Source organism: Oncorhynchus nerka, linkage group LG16, assembly GCF_034236695.1.
Source record: "Oncorhynchus nerka isolate Pitt River linkage group LG16, Oner_Uvic_2.0, whole genome shotgun sequence".
NCBI classification, from domain to species: Eukaryota; Metazoa; Chordata; class Actinopteri; order Salmoniformes; family Salmonidae; genus Oncorhynchus; species Oncorhynchus nerka.
The window spans coordinates 5,606,523-5,628,586 of NC_088411.1; positions in this window are offsets into that span (position 1 = coordinate 5,606,523).

Below are 22,064 nucleotides of genomic sequence, written 5' to 3' on the forward strand. Positions count from 1 at the left end.
GCCCCCCAGCCCAGCTCGGAGGGGAATAGGTTTTTGCGACCGGCCCCACTGTTTGGTGGTAGCGTTGCACAACCACCACCTAACCCGAGGTGCTGCCATTCACCCTCACCATGTTGGTTTACAAGTTTACAAGCATTGTTATAATTTGTCTGCATAGTGGTTCAGTACAGTAATGCGTTTAGTTATTTAGAATGGACAGCCTGTCTGTCGTGATTTTCGACTATGGTATGAACTTGTGGTCAGAAACTCTTTGAGTTTGCTTTGCTCTCGTTGTGCCCTGTAGATATGAAAAATACTAATATACTGTAGTTATTTCAATTTGGCTCAATTCAAGATAGGACCAGGGTTTTTTCAGGGTGGGAAAAATCTATTTTTTCACCTGTTCCTGTGATCGTCTCCACCCCCTCCAGATGTTGCTTATTTTCCCCAGTGTATTTATCCCTGTGTTTCCTGTCTCTCTGTGCCAGTTCGTCTTGTATGTTTCTAAGTCAACCAGCATTTTTCCCATTCTACCTGATTTTTGCATTCTCCTTTTTCTAGTCCTCCCGGGTTTGACCCTTGCCTGTTTCTGGACTTTGTACCCGCCTGCCTGACCATTCTGCCTTCCTTGACCACCAGCCACTCTGTACCTCCTGGACTCTGATCTGGTTTTGACCTTTTTGCCTGTCCACGACCATTCTCTTACCTACCCCTTCGGATTAATAAACATTGTTTCGCCTTGTGCCTTGATAATTATAAATTAATTATGCAATGCATTTTTTTGCCTTGCACATATGCCTTATTCTGCACTGTTTCACACTTCTTTGAAACTGTATGTGAAGTTCCAGTAATGAACTTCTGGATCTGATCCAAGATGGCGTAGCAGTGCAGACGTGTTTTGTTCGTCCTCTTGTGTACTTTTGTATTTTTCGTCTTTTTTTTTGTATATATTTCAATTTTATTTTCGATCTCTTTTCCATTTTAATTCAATTATAGCTTCCGGTAACCCACCTCACCCAATGTGATACGGAACCGCTATTATTTTTCATTTTTAGACCTTATAGCAAGAACCACCATTAGCTACAAGCTATTTAGTCATTGTTAGCCACTGCTAGCGGTCTTTACCTTCTGCACAGATACCAGCCCTTTTTTTTTGCCTGGATAATACTCGCCAGCCAACCAGTATCGGACTTTCTCTCCACTACAACGCCGGATTCCTGCCGTAATCCCTGGACAATTACTCCTGATCTTCACAGCTAGCTAGCACCCACCGAGTTACCCAGTACCGAAGCTATCCCTGAGGCCCACCTCCCGGCCTACTCAGTTCACCCGGACTCCACCCAAGCACGGCTAGAACCCACTACTCCACCTGAACCTTGCCGTAAGCTCTGGACCTTGGCACCGGATCACCGCTGCTACCGAGTGGCTATAGTGGCTAACACCTTTGGCCCGAAGCTAGCACCAGTTGGCAGTGAGCCAGGCGCATCTCCCGGCTAGCAAACTAAATTACTACAACTACAATACCTCTTTCGCCATCTGGCTTGGATCCTTTGTCGACACTGCGCCCCGCCGCCTCACCACGACTGATCTGCCGACAAATACTTAATCCGCTGTGCCTTAAACCTCCGTCGATAGTCGGAGCAGACGCTTCTACTAGCCTCGGGCTACTAACTTTAATCGCCGCGTCGCCCACGTGCTAGCGTAGTAGCGGCTACTCCGCGGCTTCCCTGTTCCATCTATCGCTTCCCCCTGGACCCTATGATCACTTGGCTACATAGCTGATGCCTGCTGGACTGTCCATTAATTACAGTACTCCATTCTGTTTATATTTTGTTTATCTGTCAGCCCCAGCCGTGAACTCAGGCTCTGTGTGTAGTTAACCGACCCTCTCTGCCCAGTCATCGCCATTTTACCTGTTGTTGTTTTAGCTGATTAGCTGTTGTCTCACCCGTTGTTGTCTTAGCTAGCTCTCCGAATCAACACCTGTGATTACTTTATGCCTCGCTGTATGTCTCTCTAAAATGTCAATATGCCTTCTATACTGTTGTTTAGATTAGTTATCATTATTTTAGCTTACAATGGAGCCCCTAGTTCCACTCATCATACCTCTGATACCTCCTTTGTCCCACCTCCCACACATGCGGTGACCTCACCCATTATAACCAGCATGTCCAGAGATACAACCTCTCTTATCATCACTCAGTGCCTGGGCTTACCTCCGCTGTACCCATACCCCACCATACCCCTGTCTGCACATTATGCCCTGAATCTATTCTACCACGCCCATAAATCTGCTCCTTTTATTCTTTGTCCCCAACGCTCTAGGCGACCAGTTTTGATAGCCTTTGGTTTCATGCATGTCAACATCAGAAGCCTCCTCCCTAAGTTTGTTTTACTCACTGCTTTAGCACACTCCGCCAACCCTGATGTCCTTGCCGTGTCTGAATCCTGGCTTAGGAAGGCCTCCAAAAATTCTGAGATTTCCATACCCAACTAGAACATTTTCCATCAAGATAGAAAGGTGGAGGAGTTGCAATCTACTGTAGAGATAGCCTGCAAAGTTCTGTCATACTTTCCAGGTCTATACCCAAACAGTAAAAGTAATTTCCTCACCAACTTAGATAAGCATGCCCCGTTCAAAAAATGCAGAACTAAGAACAAATAGGAATCTCGGACGATACAAAAGAGAGGTTGAACAGGCTGGTAATAGGGGTTGCAACAATGGCGGCAGATAGTTTTAGAAAGAGAGGGTCCAGATTGTCTAGCCCAGCTGATTTGTACGGGTCCAGGTTTTGTAGCTCTTTCAGAACATCTGCTATCTGGATTTGGGTGAAGGAGAAGCTGGGGAGGCTTGGCGAGTGGGGGCGGGGGGGATTCTAAACGATATCATAACCGCCATTGATAAAAGACAGTACTGTGCAGCCGTCTTCATCGATCTGACCAAGGCTTTCGAATCTGTCAATCACTGTATTCGTATCGACAGACTCAATAGCCTTGTTTTTTTCTAATGATTGCCTCGCCTGGTTCACCAACTACTTTGCAGACAGAGTTCAGTGTGTCAAATCGGAGGGCATGTTGTCCGGACCTCTGGCAGTCTCTATGGGGGTACCACAGGGTTCAATTCTCGGGCCGACTCTTTTCTCTGTATATATATCAATGATGTCGCTCTTGCTGCGGGTGATTCCCTGATCCACCTCTACGCAGATGACACCATTCTGTAGACTTCTGGCCCTTCCTTGGACACTGTGCTAACAAACCTCCAAACGAGCTTCAATGCCATACAACACTCCTTCCGTGGCCTCCAACTGCTCTTAAACGCTAGTAAAACCAAATGCCTGCTTTTCAACCGTTCGCTGCCCGCACCCGCCTGACTAGCATCACCACCCTGGACAGTTCCGACCTAGAATATGTGGACAACTATAAATACCTAGGTGTCTGGTTAGACTGTAAACTCTCCTTCCAGACTCATATTGAACATCTCCAATCCAAAATCAAATCTAGAATCGGCTTTCTATTTCACAACAAAGCCTCCTTCACTCACGCCACCAAACTTACCCTAGTAAAACTGACTATCCTACCGATCCTCGTCTTCGGCGATGTAATTTACAAAATAGCTTCCAATACTCTAATCAGCAAACTGGATGCAGTCTATCACAGTGCCATCCGTTTTGTTACCAAATCACCTTATACCACCCACCACTGCGACCTGTATGCTCTAGTCGGCTGGCCCTCGCTACATATTTGTCACCAGACCCACTGGCTCCAGGTCATCTATAAGTCTATGCTAGGTAAAGCTCTGCCTTATCTCAGTTCACTGGTCATGATAACAACACCCACCCGTAGCACACGTTCCAGCAGGTGTATCTCACTGATCATCCCCAAAGCCAACACCTCATTTGGTCGCCTTTCCTTACAGTTCTCTGCTGCCAGTGACTGGAACAAATTGCAAAAATCGCTGAAGTTGGAGACTTTTATTTCCCTCACCAACTTTAAACATCAGCTATCTGAGCAGCTAACCGATAGCTGCAGCTGTACATAGTCGATCTGTAAATAGCCCACCCAGTCTACCTACCTCATCCCCATACTGTTTTTATTTTATATACTTTTCTGCTCTTTCACACACCAGTATCTCTACTTGCACATCATCATCTGCTCATTTATCACTCCAGTGTAAATCTGCTAAATTGTAATTTTTCGCTCCTATGGCCTATTTATTGCCTACCTCCTCATGCCTTTTGCACACACTGTATATAGACTTAATTTTTTTCTACTGTGTCATTGACTTGTTTGTGTTATTGTCTTGTTTATTGTTTACTCCATGTTTAACTCTGTGTTGTTGTCTGTGTCACACTGCTTTGCTTTATCTTGGCCAGATCTCAGTTGTAAATGAGAACTTGTTCTCAACTAGCCTACCTGGTTAAATAAAGGTGAAATAAATAAATAAAATATATACAGTTCAAAGTTACATGGTATAGCCACTATGTGGGTAGACGTATACTCCAGAGCATGTCAAGTTAATTTAGCCTTTAATTCATTTCGGCAGTGCTTTTGGAGCTAGTCCTATCAAATATAGAGTTTAAAGACATCTATCTCAGGGTGTACCTTCTCGTGTTCACCAAGCTTCTGTAAGCCTCATTCTATATCAAACTTTTCTAAGAGAGCAATAAATATCAAAATATACAGTATATTGCACGGCATAATGTAAATGGATTTTCTAATACTGTTTAGAAATATAGCATTCTTAATACAATGTGATTATTATAGGTAAAAGTGATTTGTTTTTTACAGAATAACTTACAGCATATGTTTTATGCATGTTATAAATACTATATAGAATGCACTCCACAAAAACAAAATGCAAAATCTTTATAAGTAAAGGCTCTATATTTTTGGCACATCTCTGTAATTCTCTGTATAAATCTATGTATATATTTAGTGTATAGATTGTTATACAGCCATGTAAACCTTTGCAGGTGGGTCTAGAGACTTACAATACACACCCTGCAGTATGATACACACACTAATGCAAGTGGCCACAGGGGGATGACTCATTGTTGCAGTTGGGATTTGGTGTCAAGGGCCACAGGCTGATCGTGTCATTTCTCCTGCTGTTCCCTAATGGAGCTCTGTTCTCCAGGGTTGCCATTACCAGGGTATTGCCACCCTGTTAGTGGAACTCTGTCATCAGTGCATCAGAATAGGAAATAATAGGATAGGGGAGACCCAGTTACCCCCCTTCAGATTACAGTGCCTTCAGAGAGTAGTCCCACCCCTTGACTTTATCCACATTTTGTGGTGCTACAGCCTGAATTTAAAATAGATTATTTGAGATTTTGGGTCACTGGCATACACAAAATACTGCACAAAAACTGACACAGTAAAAGGGATCAAATCTGTATTTCAATATGACTATCTCAAAGTATGCAGTTACCAGGTTACAATATTGGCTATTATTTGGTTCAGAGCCTGACCTCTCTTGGCTCCCCCTCCTCAATCACGGCCCTCTTCCACAGTGACTGCCTTCCCTGTCTATTTTCACAATACCTCCCCCTTCCTCTGCCACTCTTTCTCATGCTGGTCTTCCAAGTCCTCTTCCTCTACTAAAGCCCTCGTTGACTTAGCTATAATGCTCTTGGTTAAACCAAAGACTATATAGCGAACAAAATCATCTTTGGTTAAATCACAGGTTTTATCCAGTTAAATGCTACCTAGTTAGCTTCCTAGCTAGCTGACGTTAACCTAGCTTGCCTAATCAATAGCCTGCTTTAATAAATATCTACCTTCAACTATATATAATAGGCGGTGTCAGAGGAAAGCCCATAAAAGGTTAGTCACCCAAGTCATAGACAGTTTTCTCTGCTACCGCACGGCAAGTGGTACCGGAGCACCAAGTCTAGGACCAAAAGGCTCTTTAACAGCTTCTACCCCCAAGCCAATCAAATGCTGAACAATTAATCAAATGGCCACCGGACTATTTACATTGACCCCTCCCCTCCATTTGTTTTGTACATTGCTGCTACTCACTGTTTATTATATATATATAGTCACTTCACCTCTACCTACATGTACAAATTACCTCAACTAACATGTACCCCCGCACACTGATGGTATCGTTACCTCCTGTATATAGCCTCGTTATTGTTATTTTATTGTGTTACCTTTTATAATTGTAAATTGTAGGTCCTGGATGGCAGGAAGCTTGGCCCCAGTGATGTACTGGGCCGTACGCACTACCCTCTGTAGCGCCTTATTGGCAGATGACGAGCAGTTGGCATACCAGGCAGTGATGAAACCGGTCAGGGTGCTCTCAATGGTGCAGCTGTAGAACTTTGAGGATCTGGGGACCCATGCCAAATCTTTCCAGTCTCCTGGGGGGGAAATGTTTTGTCGTGCCCTCTTCACGACTGTCTTGGTGTCTTTGGACGGTGATAGTTCGTTGGTGATGTGGACACCAAGGAACTTGAAACTCGCTCCACTACAGCCCCAACGATGTTAATGGAGGGGTGGCTTTTCGGCCAGGCTTTTCCTGTAGGCCACGATCAGCTCCTTTGTCTTGATCACATTGACGGAGTGGTTGTTGTCCTAGCACCGCACTGCCAGTTCTCTGACCACCTCCCTACAGGCTGTCTCATCGTTGTTGGTGATCAGGCCTACCACTGTTGTGTCTTCAGCAAACTTAATGATGGTGTTGGAGTCGTGTTTGGACACACAGTCATAGGTGAATAGGGAGTACAGGAAGCGACTAAGCACACACACATGAGGGGCCACAGTGTTGAGGATCAGCGTGGCAGACGTGTTGTTGCCTATCCTTACCACCTGGAGGCGGCCTGTCAGGAAGTCCAGGATCCAGTTGCAGAGGGAGGTGTTTAGTCCCAGGGTCCTTAGCTTAGTGATGATCTTTGTGAGCCCTATGGTGTTGAACGCTGAGCTGTATAGCATTGTCACATAGGTAACCCATTTGTCGGGGTGGGAAAGGGCAGTGTGGAGTGTGATTGCGTCATCTGTGGATCTGTTGGGGCGGTATGTGAATTGCAGTGGGTCTAGGGTATCTGGGAGGATTCTGTTCATGTGAGCCATGACCAGCCTTTCAAAGCACTTCATAACTACTGATGCGAGTGCTACAGTTGGTAATCATTTAGGCAGGTTACCTTCGCTTCCTTGGGCACAGGGACTATGGTGTCTGCTTGACTCAGTCAGGGAGATGTTGAAAATGTCAGTGAAGACACTTGCCAGTTGGTAAGCGCATGCTTTGAGTACACGTCCTGGTACTCTGTCTGGCCCCAAAGCTTTGTGAATGTTGACCTGTTTAAAGGTCTTGCTCAAATCGGGTACAGAGAGCATTATCACACAGTCATCCAGAACAGCTGGTGCTCTCGTGCATGTTTCAGTGTTGCTTGCCTCGAAGGCATTTAGCTCATCTAGTTGGCTCACATCCCGTCATAGCGGGATTTCTTATAAGTGTCCGGATTAGTGTCCTGCTCCTTGAAAGCGGCACCTCTAGCCTTTTTCTCGATGCGGATGTTACCTGTAATCCATGGCTTCTAGTTGGGATATGTACATACGGCCACTATGGGGACAATGTCGTCTATGCACTTGTTGATGAAGCCGATGACTGAGGTGGTATACTCCTCAATGCCATTGGATGAATGCCGGAACATATTGCAGTCTGTGCTAGCAAAACAGTCCTGTAGCGTAGCATCCGCATCATCTGACCACTTCTGTATTGAGCTAGTCACTGCTACTTCCTGCTTTAGTTTTTGCTTGTAATCAGGAATCAGGAGGATGGAATTATGGTCAGATTTGCCAAATAGAGGGTGGGGGAGAGCTTTTGTGTATGTGGAGTAAAGGTGGTCTAGAGGTTTTTTTCTCCATCTGGTTGCACATGTGACATGCTGGTAAAACATTGGGAAAACTGATTTAAGTTTGCCTGCATTAAAGTGAATGACCACTAGGAGCGTCGCTTCTGGATGAGCATTTTCTTGTTTGCTTATTACCTTATAGAGTTGGTTGAGTGTGATGTTAGTGCCAGCATTGATCTGTGGTGGTAAATAGACGGCTGCGAATAATATAGATGAGAACTCTCTTGGTAGATGTTGTGGTCTACAGCTTATCATAAGGTACTCTACTTCTGGCGATCTGTACCTCGAGACTTCTTGAATATTGGACATCGAGCACCAGCTGTTATTGTCAAATAGACTCATACTCCCACCCCTCATCTTATCTGACGTAACTTCTTCTCTGTTCTGCCGGTGCATGGAAAATCCCACCGGCTCAATATTATCCGTGTAGTCGCCACGACTCGGTGAAACATAAGATATTACAGTTTTTAATGTCCCGAGGATAATCGAGGTCATCAATTGTATTTTCCAATGATTGCACATTAGCCAGTAGAACGGATGACAGTGGGAGTTTACTCACTCACCTACGGATTCTCAGAAGGCATCCCAACCTGCGCCCCGTTTTCCTCCATCTTTTCTTCACGCAAATGACCAAGATTTGGGCTTGTTCCAAGGAAAGCAGCACATCCTTCTTCCAGTTCAAGGTGAGTAGTCGCTGTTCTGATGTCCAGAAGTGTTTTCCTGTCATAAAAGATGGTTGCAACAACTTTATGTACAAAATCATTTTAAAAATAAGTTACAAACAATGCTAAAAAAAAGAACAAAATAGTTGGTTAGGAGCATGTAAAATGTCACCTCTTTGGAGCCATCGGTCTCTGCCTACTCCTCAGCAGCTCTCTGAACGAGCCTGGTAGTGCAGCAAATACCCATTAAACCACCTTTTGCAGCAGCCTGGTGGACTTTATGTAGGAAGCCATGTCGCCGGCAGATTTGCCACCCAGCCATTTCTTAGAGGTCACAATGAGCCCTGCTCTCACAACCCTGGCCAGCAAGCTGGCAGAGGTCACCACTCTGGTCCCGATAGGTGGGTTGTGAAACAGTGGCTCCTCCATTATCCATGCTCCTGGCCGTGAAACGTCTCTGTAAACAGATAGTCTTGTTTCACATCCAAAGCACAGTGAGGTAGAACGGCGTAATGGTTGACATAGCGACCTGCTACAGATCCAACCGGAAGAAGTGCCTGTTGTTCCCAAGGTCCCTTGCTCTCCCCAGAGAAAAAGAGAGAGAGGTCAAGTTGACAGCTAATAAAGGAGTAAATAGTGACATCATCACGGCAAAGATAGAGCCTGATGCAGAGACCCCACATAAACATAAAATAATGGGGGAACGATGCCCCTGATCCCATCTCATAGTGTTCATCTCCATTGTATCTGTTGTGCATGTTTTTTTTATACTTATAAACCTCTTACACAAATAAGTGAAATTTCCAAAAGTGTTTAAATTGCCCATTGTTATCTGAAGTTGAATTATGAATCATTCTGTGTCTAAACCGAGGAGTGCAGATGTGGTATCCATTCCATCACATTGACTCAATCTTGAATAGATCTACATCTCTCTCTAGTGGATTAAAATCGTAAATGCACTCTTGTATACGTTCAAAAATCCTATCTGTCTGATAAAGTATCATTTTAAAATGGCTATTATTTAAAGGCTCACTAAGGTTATTTACAGAAAAAATATATAAACTGGAGATTATGTAGAGCATATAAAAATCTTTCCAGGTACCTCAACTCCACGATGATTTCATCCACGGATTTGCAGTAGATACTTTAAAAATGCACATTTTGATTAACCTTTACCGTGTACCTATGTCTGTCCACTGTTGTTACGTGACTTTCTTTGTTTGCCGAAATCCAAACTGTTTAATAAATCCTTAATCAAATGCAACCACTTGTTTCCTAATCAGCGCTAATACACGTGTCAATTGAATCTCAACAAGGAAACAGTCAGTGTTTGTATTTGATGACATTTTTATTATAAAGTACGGATTTCAGCAAACGAAAGGCACGCAACAACAGAGAGCTAACATAGGTACACGTCAGGGTTTAAGAATTTACATTTTCAAGCATCAACAGTAGGTTTCGAACAGATTTTTGCTTTTTTCAAGAGTCTCACTCAATTTCTGCTGATGCCAACTTCTGGAGGTCACAGTGGGGCAACGATATTTGGCTTTCCCATGGATCTGAACGCTCTGCTGGTGTCACTACAATGAAAAATACCTTTGGTGGTAATATTCTACACTCGGAATGTGACCCCTTTGGTCACTTTATTTGTCTTGTGATCAGTTACAATGACATTACACTCATTACTGTAAACTTCTACGGGTACAACACCAAACATGAGAATGATGAATTGCTTGAATCTATAGAGAAACATATGCTTCATTGGTTATCTAAATTTCCCAATTCGTTATTATTGATAGGAGGGGACTTTAACATTACAATAGATAATTCAACTGATAGATGGCCCCCAGGTAGGCCAACCAATCAGAATTTGGGTTTAATACTTTTTATGGAAAAGTTTGATCTTACTGATATATGGAGAGAGAGGTTTCCGGCCGACAGATCATTCACTTGGAGTAACAAAACAGGCTCCAGACAATCCAGAATAGATTTTTGGCTTATATCCAAATGTATTGATAGTGAGTGTGTTACTACAAATATTTGTACTACTCCCCTCACAGACCATAAGGCTATTTACATTGATATCAAAATATTTACCCCTGATACAAACCTTGGTAGAGCATCCTACTGGAAGCTAAATAGCTCATTATTAAATAATGATATAGTTACATTTGAGGTTAAAGATCTGCTCTCACACTTTTGGGAAAGGGCTTGTGAAGAAAAATCTTATTGCAAGAACTGGGAGCTCTTTAAATTTGAGGTGTCCAAATATCTTAGAAAATATGGTAGTAATCTTGCTAAGACCAGAAGAGCTGAGGAGGAAAAGGTGATCATTAAGATAACTTCCCTTTCTCAGAGGTCCCCAGCCGACCTCTTGGGGGAGGAGAAGATGGAACTAATTGAGTTACAAAATAAACTGGATAATATATATAAATTAAAAGCAGAAGGAGCCTTTATTAGATCTAGGAAAAAATGGATTGAGGAGGGAGAACAGAATTCATCCTATTTCTTTAGACTTGAGAAATTTCACTCTAAAAATAACACTATCCATAAGTTAAACATTGATGGTGTTATTACAGATGACCAAAAATTAATCGCTAAATACTGCAGCAATTTTTACAGAAAATTGTATAGCTCTACGTACTGTCAGGAATCCACAGATATGTTTTTTAACTCACTGAATAATGTTCACTCTATCAGTGATATAGAATCTAAACAGTGTGATGAACCCATCAAAGTTGAAGAGGTTATAGAGTCTATCAAACATCTAAAGAACAATAAATCACCAGGTGTTGATGGAATTACATCAGAATTTGACAAATTATTTTCTGAACAAGTAGCTCCCTTCCTATTCCAAGTCTTTTTAGAGAGTATTAAAAACAATGTTCTCCCTCCTACAATGAGTCAGGGGTTAATAACACTGATACCTAAGCCTAAAAAAGAAGTGCTGCTCATCGATAACTGGCGTCCAATTTGTCTTCTTAATAATGACTATAAGATATTAGCCTCACTACTTGCAAAAAGAATTAAAGAAGTTTTGGATGCAATCATTTATGAAACACAGTCTGGCTTCATGAGGAACAGACATATTTCTAACAATGTCAGACTAGTATTAGACGTACTTGACTACTCAGACCTAATAACTGAGGATAGCTTCATATTATTTTTAGATTTTTATAAAGCATTTGACACAGTAGAGCATCAGTTTCTCTTCCACTCCCTTGAGAGACTTGGCTTTGGGGATTTTTTCTGTAAGGCTATTAAGACTCTCTATGCAAATGGTAACAGCTCTATCAAATTGAAATATGGCACCTCACCTAGATTTGAGTTAAAGAGAGGAATTAGGCAAGGTTGTCCTATCTCTCCGTACCTGTTTTTATTAATCACCCAACTTCTTGCAAATTCTTTAAATAATAGTCCTGTACAAGGTATTTCCATAGCTGGTAAAGAAATTATTATAAGCCAGCTGGCTGACGATACTACACTTTTTCTGAAAGATGCTAACCAAATTCCCATATCGATCAATGTGATACAATCCTTTTCCAAAGCGTCTGGTCTATATCTTAACATTAAGAAATGTGAACTCATGGCTGTCAAAGATTGTGTGACACCTTCATATTATGGTATTCCAGTAAAAGAAGAACTTACATATTTAGGCATAACCATTACAAAGGATCAGAAGTCTAGAGCATTACTACATTTTAACCCTCTTATTAAAAAAAACAGAAGAAACTAAATCAATGGCTACAGAGGGACTTATCTTTAAAAGGTAGAGTCCTAATAACCAAGGCTGAAGGTATCTCTAGACTAACATATGGTGCTCTATCTTTATATCTTGACCGTAAAATAAGCAAGGAGATAGACCAGATGCTTTTCAACTTTCTTTGGAGAAACCGTACCCATTACATTAGGAAAACTGTTGTAATGAACACTTATGAGAATGGTGGACTGAATTTTCTGGATTTTACTACTTTAAATAATACTTTCAAGATCAATTGGATAAAACAATTCCTAAGAAGACCCACTTATATCTGGAATTGTATTCCTCATCATGTCTTCTCTACTTTTGGTGGCCTTAACTTCATGTTGTTTTGCAATTATAATATTGACAAAGTTCCAGTGAAACTTTCTGCTTTTCATCGGCAGGTTTTCTTGTCATGGTCCTTAATTTATAAACACAATTTTTCTCCACACAGATGTTATATATGGAATAATCGGGATATATTGTATAAAAATACCTCTCTGTTTTTAGAATATTGGTTCAGAAATAATATCCTATTGGTGAGCCAACTGGTAAATGCAGAGGGTCTTTTACTCAGTTATAAAGAATTCGTATCACTTTACAAGGTCCCTGTAACACCTAAAGATTTTGCAATTGTTTTAGATGCCATTCCCTCAGGTGTTGCTCTGTTATTCAGGAACATGTCAAGACCTGACCCTCAGAGCCTACCTTCTATTGACCCTGTTGACTCATCAGTAGGAAAGATTTGTTTCTCTTTTGGTCCATTCAACAACAGAGCGATACGATCCTTGTTTCAGCAGGATGTTGTATCTATACCTTATGTCATGCCTTACTGGAATGGATTTATTGATAATATCTGTTGGAAAAAAGTTTGGATGTTGCCACAAACATACCTACTTGTTAACAAAATTAAGGAAGTTTCCTTTAAAATTATTCATAAATACTATCCTGCCAACCACTATATGAAGAAGTTTAAGGAAAACATCAACTCAAATTGCTCCTTTTGTAATGACCACCCAGAAACAGTTGTGCATCTTTTTTGGCATTGTATGCATGTAAGAAAACTGTGGCAAGACATCAGTAGGTTTATAATTGAACACATTTATGAAGATTTTACACTATTGTGGAGAGATGTACTGTTTGGATTCTTTACATACAATAGAAATAAGCGGAATCATTTTTATGTAATTAATTTCATTATTCTTTTGGCCAAATTTCATATACACAAATGTAAATTTACAAACAGAAAACCACATTTTCGTATCCTACAAAAAGAAATTGAACTGTATTTTAAGACGGTTAAATGCTCTACTAACAAAAAAGCTGTTAGAATTGTAAGTATATGCATGTCCCTTAAGGTCCTTGTGTAATTGTAATGTGAAATTGTACCCCCTAGCTCGATTGTCCATTGTTTGTAATCTATGTATGCTTGTGTTCCCTCATGTGCTTTATGTATTGATTTGTTGTTAATAAAAATAAAAAATAAATAAAAAATTTATTTTTTTAAAAGCATCAACAGTAGGGTGGCAGGTAGTCTAGTGGTTGGAGCGTTGGGCCAGTAACTGAAAGGTTGCTGTCTCGAATCCCCGAGCTGACAAAGTAAAAACCTGTCATTCTGCCCCTGAACAAGGCAGTTAACCCACTTCTCCCCGGCAGGCCGTCATTGTAAGTAAGAATTTGTTCATAACTGACTTGCCTAGTAAAATAAAGGTTAAAAAATTATAATAATAAAAAAAATGTAAAACTGCATAGCCACTCAAAGGAGTCGGCTGTTAATTTCAAAAACTCAGGTCTACGCCCAACTCTGTGGATGAAAACAGTGGAATAGGTTCCAGGGAAAGTTTCCATGCAAGAACTGCAACTACCTGACGAAACGGGAAGGGTCTGTGACTCAAGCAAATTCAGCAGCGTGTGTTTATACTTCAAGAGTTAGAATGACCGATACCAAGAGGTAATTGACTTTATTAATGGATCTTTTATTGTTAGATTACCGGGTAGTCTATCATGTGTCCATGGTCTCTCCCCTGCCTCGTGTTGATGTTATCCCAAAATGAATATACTGAATGAACCCATGGGTTTTACAATGACTATTGCGGACCAGGACAGGCTATGGCATTCAAATCGGCCATGATGATTTTATGTGTCTCATAACTCTATTGTCACAGTTAACATGATGTTTACTTATCGGCTGTAATAACATACTAAAGGAATATGCCGTTCCATGATGTGTTTTTAAAATCATTCTCATCTGGATCTGTTTCCAATAACATATCGAACAGATCTATATATTTTCTACTGATATTTCAAGTTGAATAAGTAGGCCTTATTCAAGGCTTTATTATATTAAATACATTGTAACGTGTGAATTAATGTGCCAGGCTTCCTGAACCTCCCTGCCTCTGCCCCCTCCCTCAACTCTCTCCATACATGACAGGCCAAATGATCCACTCTGAAAATATGGGATCTGTGCCTCACAGTGGTCAGAATGAATTGACTTTGTTTGACGTGGAATTTGATCCCATCTGATATGAATAGGGGTCTGATCCCTGGCTAATACCTTTGCCTTTGATGTATTAACCCCCCTTTTAAAATGTTATATTGGATCCCTTTTCAACCCCTCCATGTCCAAACCCACTGGCCAGCCATACACTTACCTTTTAATAGACATCCCTGCATTGAGTGAAGGGTGTCATGTTTATATTACATACATTTCCTGATAAATCTGTGGTTATCTCATTCTCATTGGAAAGACATAGTTTGTCAAATGTGTGTAAAAAAATAAAGGTCTACTTTTTATTCTCCCTGTCAAGTTCAAAATGTAAAAAAGCTTTCAGCGTGGCAAGAAATGTTTCTATAGCAACAAGAGGATGATGCTTTAAAATAAATATATTTTATTGTCTCTCTATCTACCTCTTCATAGTGGCCCAGCCCCAGGGGGAAAGGGCTTGGCCTCCACGTCTCAGAAAGAGATGTTTCAGAAAATGGAGGAATGGTTCAAATTCTGAGCCAGTTGCAGAAAGTAGTCCGGTCTGGTTTCAGATGCACAAACACTCACACGCTGGGTGAGGTAATTATGAAGAGACAATGAAATAAATGTGGTTATTTGCTTGAACATGACACTTGTCATGAACTCCATTATGTATTGTACTGGTTCCATGAACCAAAAGGGTTCCCTGTCCTCACACGTTCTTTCCTTTCCCTTCCATCCTCTCTCCTCCTCCTTCTGACTACCAAAGGTGTCTGAATGTCTACTACTGCATGACAGAGTGTCAGAAGGCTGATTGGCCTCGGCACAAGAAGGTCTGCTCAGAGTTGCGTCTAGTAGCCATTGACCGACTGGTGGAATGGCTCGTGTTCAAAGGTGAGAGAAAGAGAAGAGGAACGAGTCATGACATTGGGACAATGTTTGTCGTGATTTAGATGAACAATGTGCACTGAGGGTCCCTGTATTCGACACAAGGAAGATATGGGCACAAGGCGAGACCCAAATGCAGACACAGGGGGCAGATGTTTGAGCTCCGATATTTATTATAACAAAAGGGTTAGACAAAAGGCAGGTCAGGGACATGCGGGAGTTCATGAAACAGGTCAGAGTCCAAACAGTACCAGGCGATTGGTAGGCTCGAGGTCAGGACAGGCAGGGGTTCAGTGATCAGGTGCGAGACCAAACAGGACAAGGGGATAGGCAGGCTTGAGGTCAGAACAGGCAGAGTGGTCAGGCAGGTGTATTCGGCATCAGGACAGGCAAGGGTCAAAACCAGGAGGGCTACGAGAAAACAGAGACTGGGAAAAATGTGAGCTAGGAAAAACACTGGTTGACTTGGCAAAACAAGACGAATTGGCACAGAGAGACCGGAAACACAGGGATAAATACACAGGGGACTAATGGGGAAAACAGGTGACACCTGGAGCTGGGTGGAGATAATCATCAAGATAGGTGAAACAGATAAAGGTGTGACAGAAGAGGAATCTTCCTCTGTTATTTGTCATGATGAAGCACCACCTTATTGTACAGACAGAGGATTTGAGATCATTTAAAAAGTTGTTCCCCACGGTTTCAATTTTCTATGATATTTTCTGAACCAAATGTACCCTGGACACTGGGGAATTTAGTTGGTGATGGTGTGGCCAGAGGTGGTGGATGGGCCCATCGTGAGGTCCCCCCTGACAAACTTTAGTCCCAGGAGGAAGATATACATCAGTGCCTAGAAGGCCCTCTACCACCAGTTCTTTAAGGAGATAGTGGAGACCGAGAAAGCAGCTAGGCCAGATCTCGTGGTTGGATTTCACCCAGGTGAGAAGCTCTGACATTGTGTAATGTCCAGCTTTTCCACCGTCCAAACTAAAGAAAATAGAATTGACTAGCTCATTTTGTGTTAGCTAAAACTCTAATTACTGTATGTCAAACGAATGGACAAGAAACAGATTGTGGATTTTCCTGGTTATCAACTTCGTGGTTTTGAGGTTGCAGCTTTGCATAGTACCTGTGAGCTGCACTGGTTGAGCTGTTCTTGTGTGAGCTCTGTTTGACTTCCTCTGTCTCCTAAAGGGTTTGATGCCAGTCAAGGCCTGGATCAGGGTTGGCTACTACCAATATTGCTACTCGGTAGGGACTACAAGATCCCTTCCCTGTTTACTGCGCTATAGTAAGCACCACATAACCCTCATTTTACCCTCCAGATCTGCTGCTATAGCATATAGTATTCTCCATCTTTAACAGATTAGCACTTTAACAATGCTCACTTGAATGGCTTAATACCATGTTGCATACCTACTATAAAAAATGATGGTGGATCTTTGACTCTTCCTATAGGCATTTCGTCATCTCGTCATTTCCGGTCACAACTTGTAGACTAGTGTTGCTGTGCGTTGCCAACCTTACTTTGCTACCTGACAACTTTACAGTTTTAACTTTTAAATTACCGTTTATATTTTTAGTTTTTCCCTCACTCAACTTTTTTTTAATTCAAATTTTTCACTCCGGATGCTTTATCTGGTTCGTCAGGACCTCCAACAGCCGAAGTAGTAACATTAACGTGATGCCTTCTAATTGCAGTTGCTATACACTTAATATACAGGAGAACGATCGCCTTACGGCGAGGATAGCTGTGCTGCAAGCCCAGCTTCAGACGCAATCGTTAGGCAAGGGTAATTTCAGTGTAGGAAAGGATGAAACAGCGTCTGTGCCACCAGTAAGTACAGATAGTAACGTTAGTATAAATCCCCTCGCACGGTACCCACAGCCGGACAACTTTCTCATGGCTTCTGGAGGGAAATGCTGTAGGAATGCTCAACCGGTGTCGCTCATTCAGTCGACAGAAACTTTCAACCGGTTCTCCCCATTAAGCAGCGAGTAGGAGTCTGAGGCCGAGCCTTCTCTTATCTCTACTCCTCTCGTTATGGGGTCTGAGACGCCGAAGCTTCCCACCATTAGCTCTGACAAATTGAAAACTCTAGTCATTGGCAACTCCTTTACTAGCAGTATTAGACTTAAAACGAATCATCCAGTGATCATACACTGTTTACCAGGGGGCAGAGTTACCGACATTAAGGCTAATCTGAAGATGGTGCTGGCTAAAGCTGAAACTGGCGAGTGTAGAGAGTATAGAGATATTGTTATCCATGTCGGCACCAACGATGTTAGGATGAAACAGTCAGAGGTCACATAGCTTCAGCTAGAAAGATGTCGGCATCGAGTAATTGTCTCTGGCCCCCTCCCAGTTAGGGGGAGTGATGAGCTCTACAGCAGAGCCTCACAACTCAATCACTGGTTGAAAACTGTTTTCTGCCCCTCCCAAAAGATAGAATTTGTAGATAATTGGCCCTCTTTCTGGGACTCACCCACAAACAGGACCAAGCCTGGCCTGCTGAGGAGTGACGGACTCCATCCTGGCTGGAGGGGTGCTCTCATCTTATCTACCAACATAGACAGGGCTCTCACTCCTCTAGCTCCACAATAAAATAGGGTGCAGGCCAGGCAGCCTGCCAGCTTAGTGGAGTCTGCCACTACCACAGTCAGTGTAGTCAGCTCAGCTATCCCCATTAAGACCGTGTCTGTGCCTCGACCTAGGTTGGGCAAAACTAAACATGGCGGTGTTCGCCTTAGCAATCTCACTAGGATAAAGACCTCCTCCATTCCTGCCATTATTGAAAGAGATCATGATACCTCACATCTCAAAATAGGGCTACTTAATGTTAGATCCCTCACTTCAAAGGCAGTTATAGTCAATTAACTAATCACTGATCATAATCTTGATGTGATTGGCCTGACTGAAACATGGCTTAAGCCTGATAAATTTACTGTGTTAAATGAGGCCTCACCTCCTGGTTACACTAGTGACCATATCCCCCGTGCATCCCGCAAAGGCGGAGGTGTTGCTAACATTTACGATAGCAAATTTCAATTTACAAAAAAATACGTTTTCGTCTTTTGAGCTTCTAGTCATGAAATCTATGCAGCCGACTCAATCACTTTTTATAGCTACTGTTTACAGGCCTCCTGGGCCATACACAGCGTTCCTCACTGAGATCCCTGAATTCCTATCGGACCTTGTAGTCATAGCTTATCATTTTCAAATTTTTTGTGATTTTAATATTCACATGGAAAAGTCCACAGACCCACTCCAAAAGGCTTTCGGAGCCATCATCGACTCAGTGGGTTTTGTCCAACATGTCTCTGGACCTACTCACTGTCACAGTCATACTGTGGACCTAGTTTTGTCCCATGGAATTAATGTGGATCTTAATGTTTTTCCTCATAATCCTGGACTATCGGACCACCATTTTATTACGTTTGCAATCGCTACAAATAATCTGCTCAGACCCCAACGAAGGAGCATCAAAAGTCGTGCTATAAATTCTCAGACAACAAAAATATTCCTTGATGCCCTTCCAGACTCCCTCTGCCTACCCAAGGACGTCAGAGGACAAAAATCAGTTAACCACGTAAATGGATTTCCGGGTTGGAGCGAGCGGTCGCATCTGCACTCGGTCCGCAGGTAGTATTACATTTCATTACATTTCATTATAGTACAACGGTTTGATTTGTCTAATCTTAACAATTTCTTCTTAGCTAGCTACATAGCCGTCTTTGTATCATAGATAATTGCGTAATTATCGTATTTCGTCGTCCTAACGCAGTCTACACTGCTCTGCAGCTAGCCAGCTAGCTAACGTCCACCGTTAGCTAGTCCACCGTCTACCGATTAGCAGCACAACTATTACACTCAACTGAACGACTTGATTAGTGTAGTGTTAGCTAGCTACATAGTTGTCTTTGCTGTCTTCGTATCCAAGATAATTGTGTAGTTTAGAGTGTGTAGTTTTAGAGTGATTATCTTAATTTACCGAGGTTAGCTAGCCAGCTATTTGTCGTCCTTAACGTAGGAGACACTGCTAGCTAGCCAACAGCTAGCCAACGTCTTCCGAACAGAACTTCCGCACTCAACAATCCGGTCGCATTTCGCTTCGCTCCACAGGTAGTATCACATTTTTCATTTCATTTCATTACAGTACAACGGCTTGATTTGTTTGATCGTAGCTAGCTACATAGCTAGCTACATAGCCGTCTTTGTATCAAAGATAATTGTGTAGTCTTGAGCGATTTCCTAGGTTAGCTAGCCAGCTATTGTCGTTCTTTTAACGCAACGTAACGTAATCAACACTGCTAGCTAGCCAGCTAGCCCCGAATAGCAGCACAGTAGAAACTATTACACTCAACGGAACGACTTGATTAGTGTAGTGTCAACAACGCAGACACTGCCAGCTAGCCTACATAGTCAACAACGCAGCCTCTGCCAGCTAGCCTACTTCAGCAGTACTGTATCATTTTAATCATTTTAGTCAATAAGATTCTTGCTACGTAAGCTTAACTTTCTGAACATTCGAGACGTGTAGTCCACTTGTCATTCCAATCTCCTTTGCATTAGCGTAGCCTCTTGTGTAGCCTGTCAACTATGTGTCTGTCTATCCCTGTTCTCTCCTCTCTGCACAGACCATACAAACGCTCCACACCGCGTGGCCGCGGCCACCCTAATCTGGTGGTCCCAGCGCGCACGACCCACGTGGAGTTCCAGGTCTCCGGTAGCCTCTGGAACTGCCGATCTGCGGCCAACAAGGCAGAGTTCATCTCAGCCTATGCCTCCCTCCAGTCCCTCGACTTCTTGGCACTGACGGAAACATGGATCACCACAGACAACACTGCTACTCCTACTGCTCTCTCTTCGTCTGCCCACGTGTTCTCGCACACCCCGAGAGCTTCTGGTCAGCGGGGTGGTGGCACCCGGGATCCTCATCTCTCCCAAGTGGTCATTCTCTCTTTCTCCCCTTACCCATCTGTCTATCACCTCCTTTGAATTCCATGCTGTCACAGTTACCAGCCCTGCTATAACCTCACATGGTCTCTCCTATCATTGCTATGCAGACGACACACAATTAATCTTCTCCTTTCCCCCTTCTGATGACCAGGTGGCGAATCGCATCTCTGCATGTCTGGCAGACATATCAGTGTGGATGACGGATCACCACCTCAAGCTGAACCTCGGCAAGACGGAGCTGCTCTTCCTCCCGGGGAAGGACTGCCCGTTCCATGATCTCGCCATCACGGTTGACAACTCCATTGTGTCCTCCTCCCAGAGCGCTAAGAACCTTGGCGTGATCCTGGACAACACCCTGTCGTTCTCAACTAACATCAAGGCGGTGGCCCGTTCCTGTAGGTTCATGCTCTACAACATCCGCAGAGTACGACCCTGCCTCACACAGGAAGCGGCGCAGGTCCTAATCCAGGCACTCGTCATCTCCCGTCTGGATTACTGCAACTCGCTGTTGGCTGGGCTCCCTGCCTGTGCCATTAAACCCCTACAACTCATCCAGAACGCCGCAGCCGGTCTGGTGTTTAACCTTCCCAAGTTCTCTCACGTCACCCCGCTCCTCCGCTCTCTCCACTGGCTTCCAGTTGAAGCTCGCATCCGCTACAAGACCATGGTGCTTGCCTACGGAGCTGTGAGGGGAACGGCACCTCAGTACCTCCAGGCTCTGATCAGGCCCTACACCCAAACAAGGGCACTGCGTTCATCCACCTCTGGCCTGCTCGCCTCCCTACCACTGAGGAAGTACAGTTCCCGCTCAGCCCAGTCAAAACTGTTCGCTGCTCTGGCCCCCCAATGGTGGAACAAACTCCCTCACGACGCCAGGACAGCGGAGTCAATCACCACCTTCCGGAGACACCTGAAACCCCACCTCTTTAAGGAATACCTAGGATAGGATAAAGTAATCCCTCTCACCCCCCTTAAAAGATTTAGATGCACTACTGTTCCACTGGATGTCATAAGGTGAATGCACCAATTTGTAAGTCGCTCTGGATAAGAGCGTCTGCTAAATGACTTAAATGTAAATGAGGAACTCAATTTAACCTTGCGCAATACCCTAGATGCAGTTGCACCCCTAAAAACTAAAAACATTTGTCATAAGAAACTAGCTCCCTGCTATACAGAAAATACCCAAGCCCTTAAGCAAGCTTCCAGAAAATTGGAACGGAAATGGCGCCACACCAAACTGGAAGTCTTCCGACTAGCTTGGAAAGAGAGTACCGTGCAGTATCGAAGAGCCCTCACTGCTGCTCGATCATCCTATTTTTCCAACTTAATTGAGGAAAATAAGAACAATCCTACATTTATTTTTGATACTGTTGCAAAGCTAACTAAAAAGCAGCATTCCCCAAGAGAGGAAGGCTTTCACTTCAGCAATAATAAATTCATGAACTTCTTTGAGGAAAAGATCATGATCATTAGAAAGCAAATTACGGACTCCTCTTTATATCTGCGT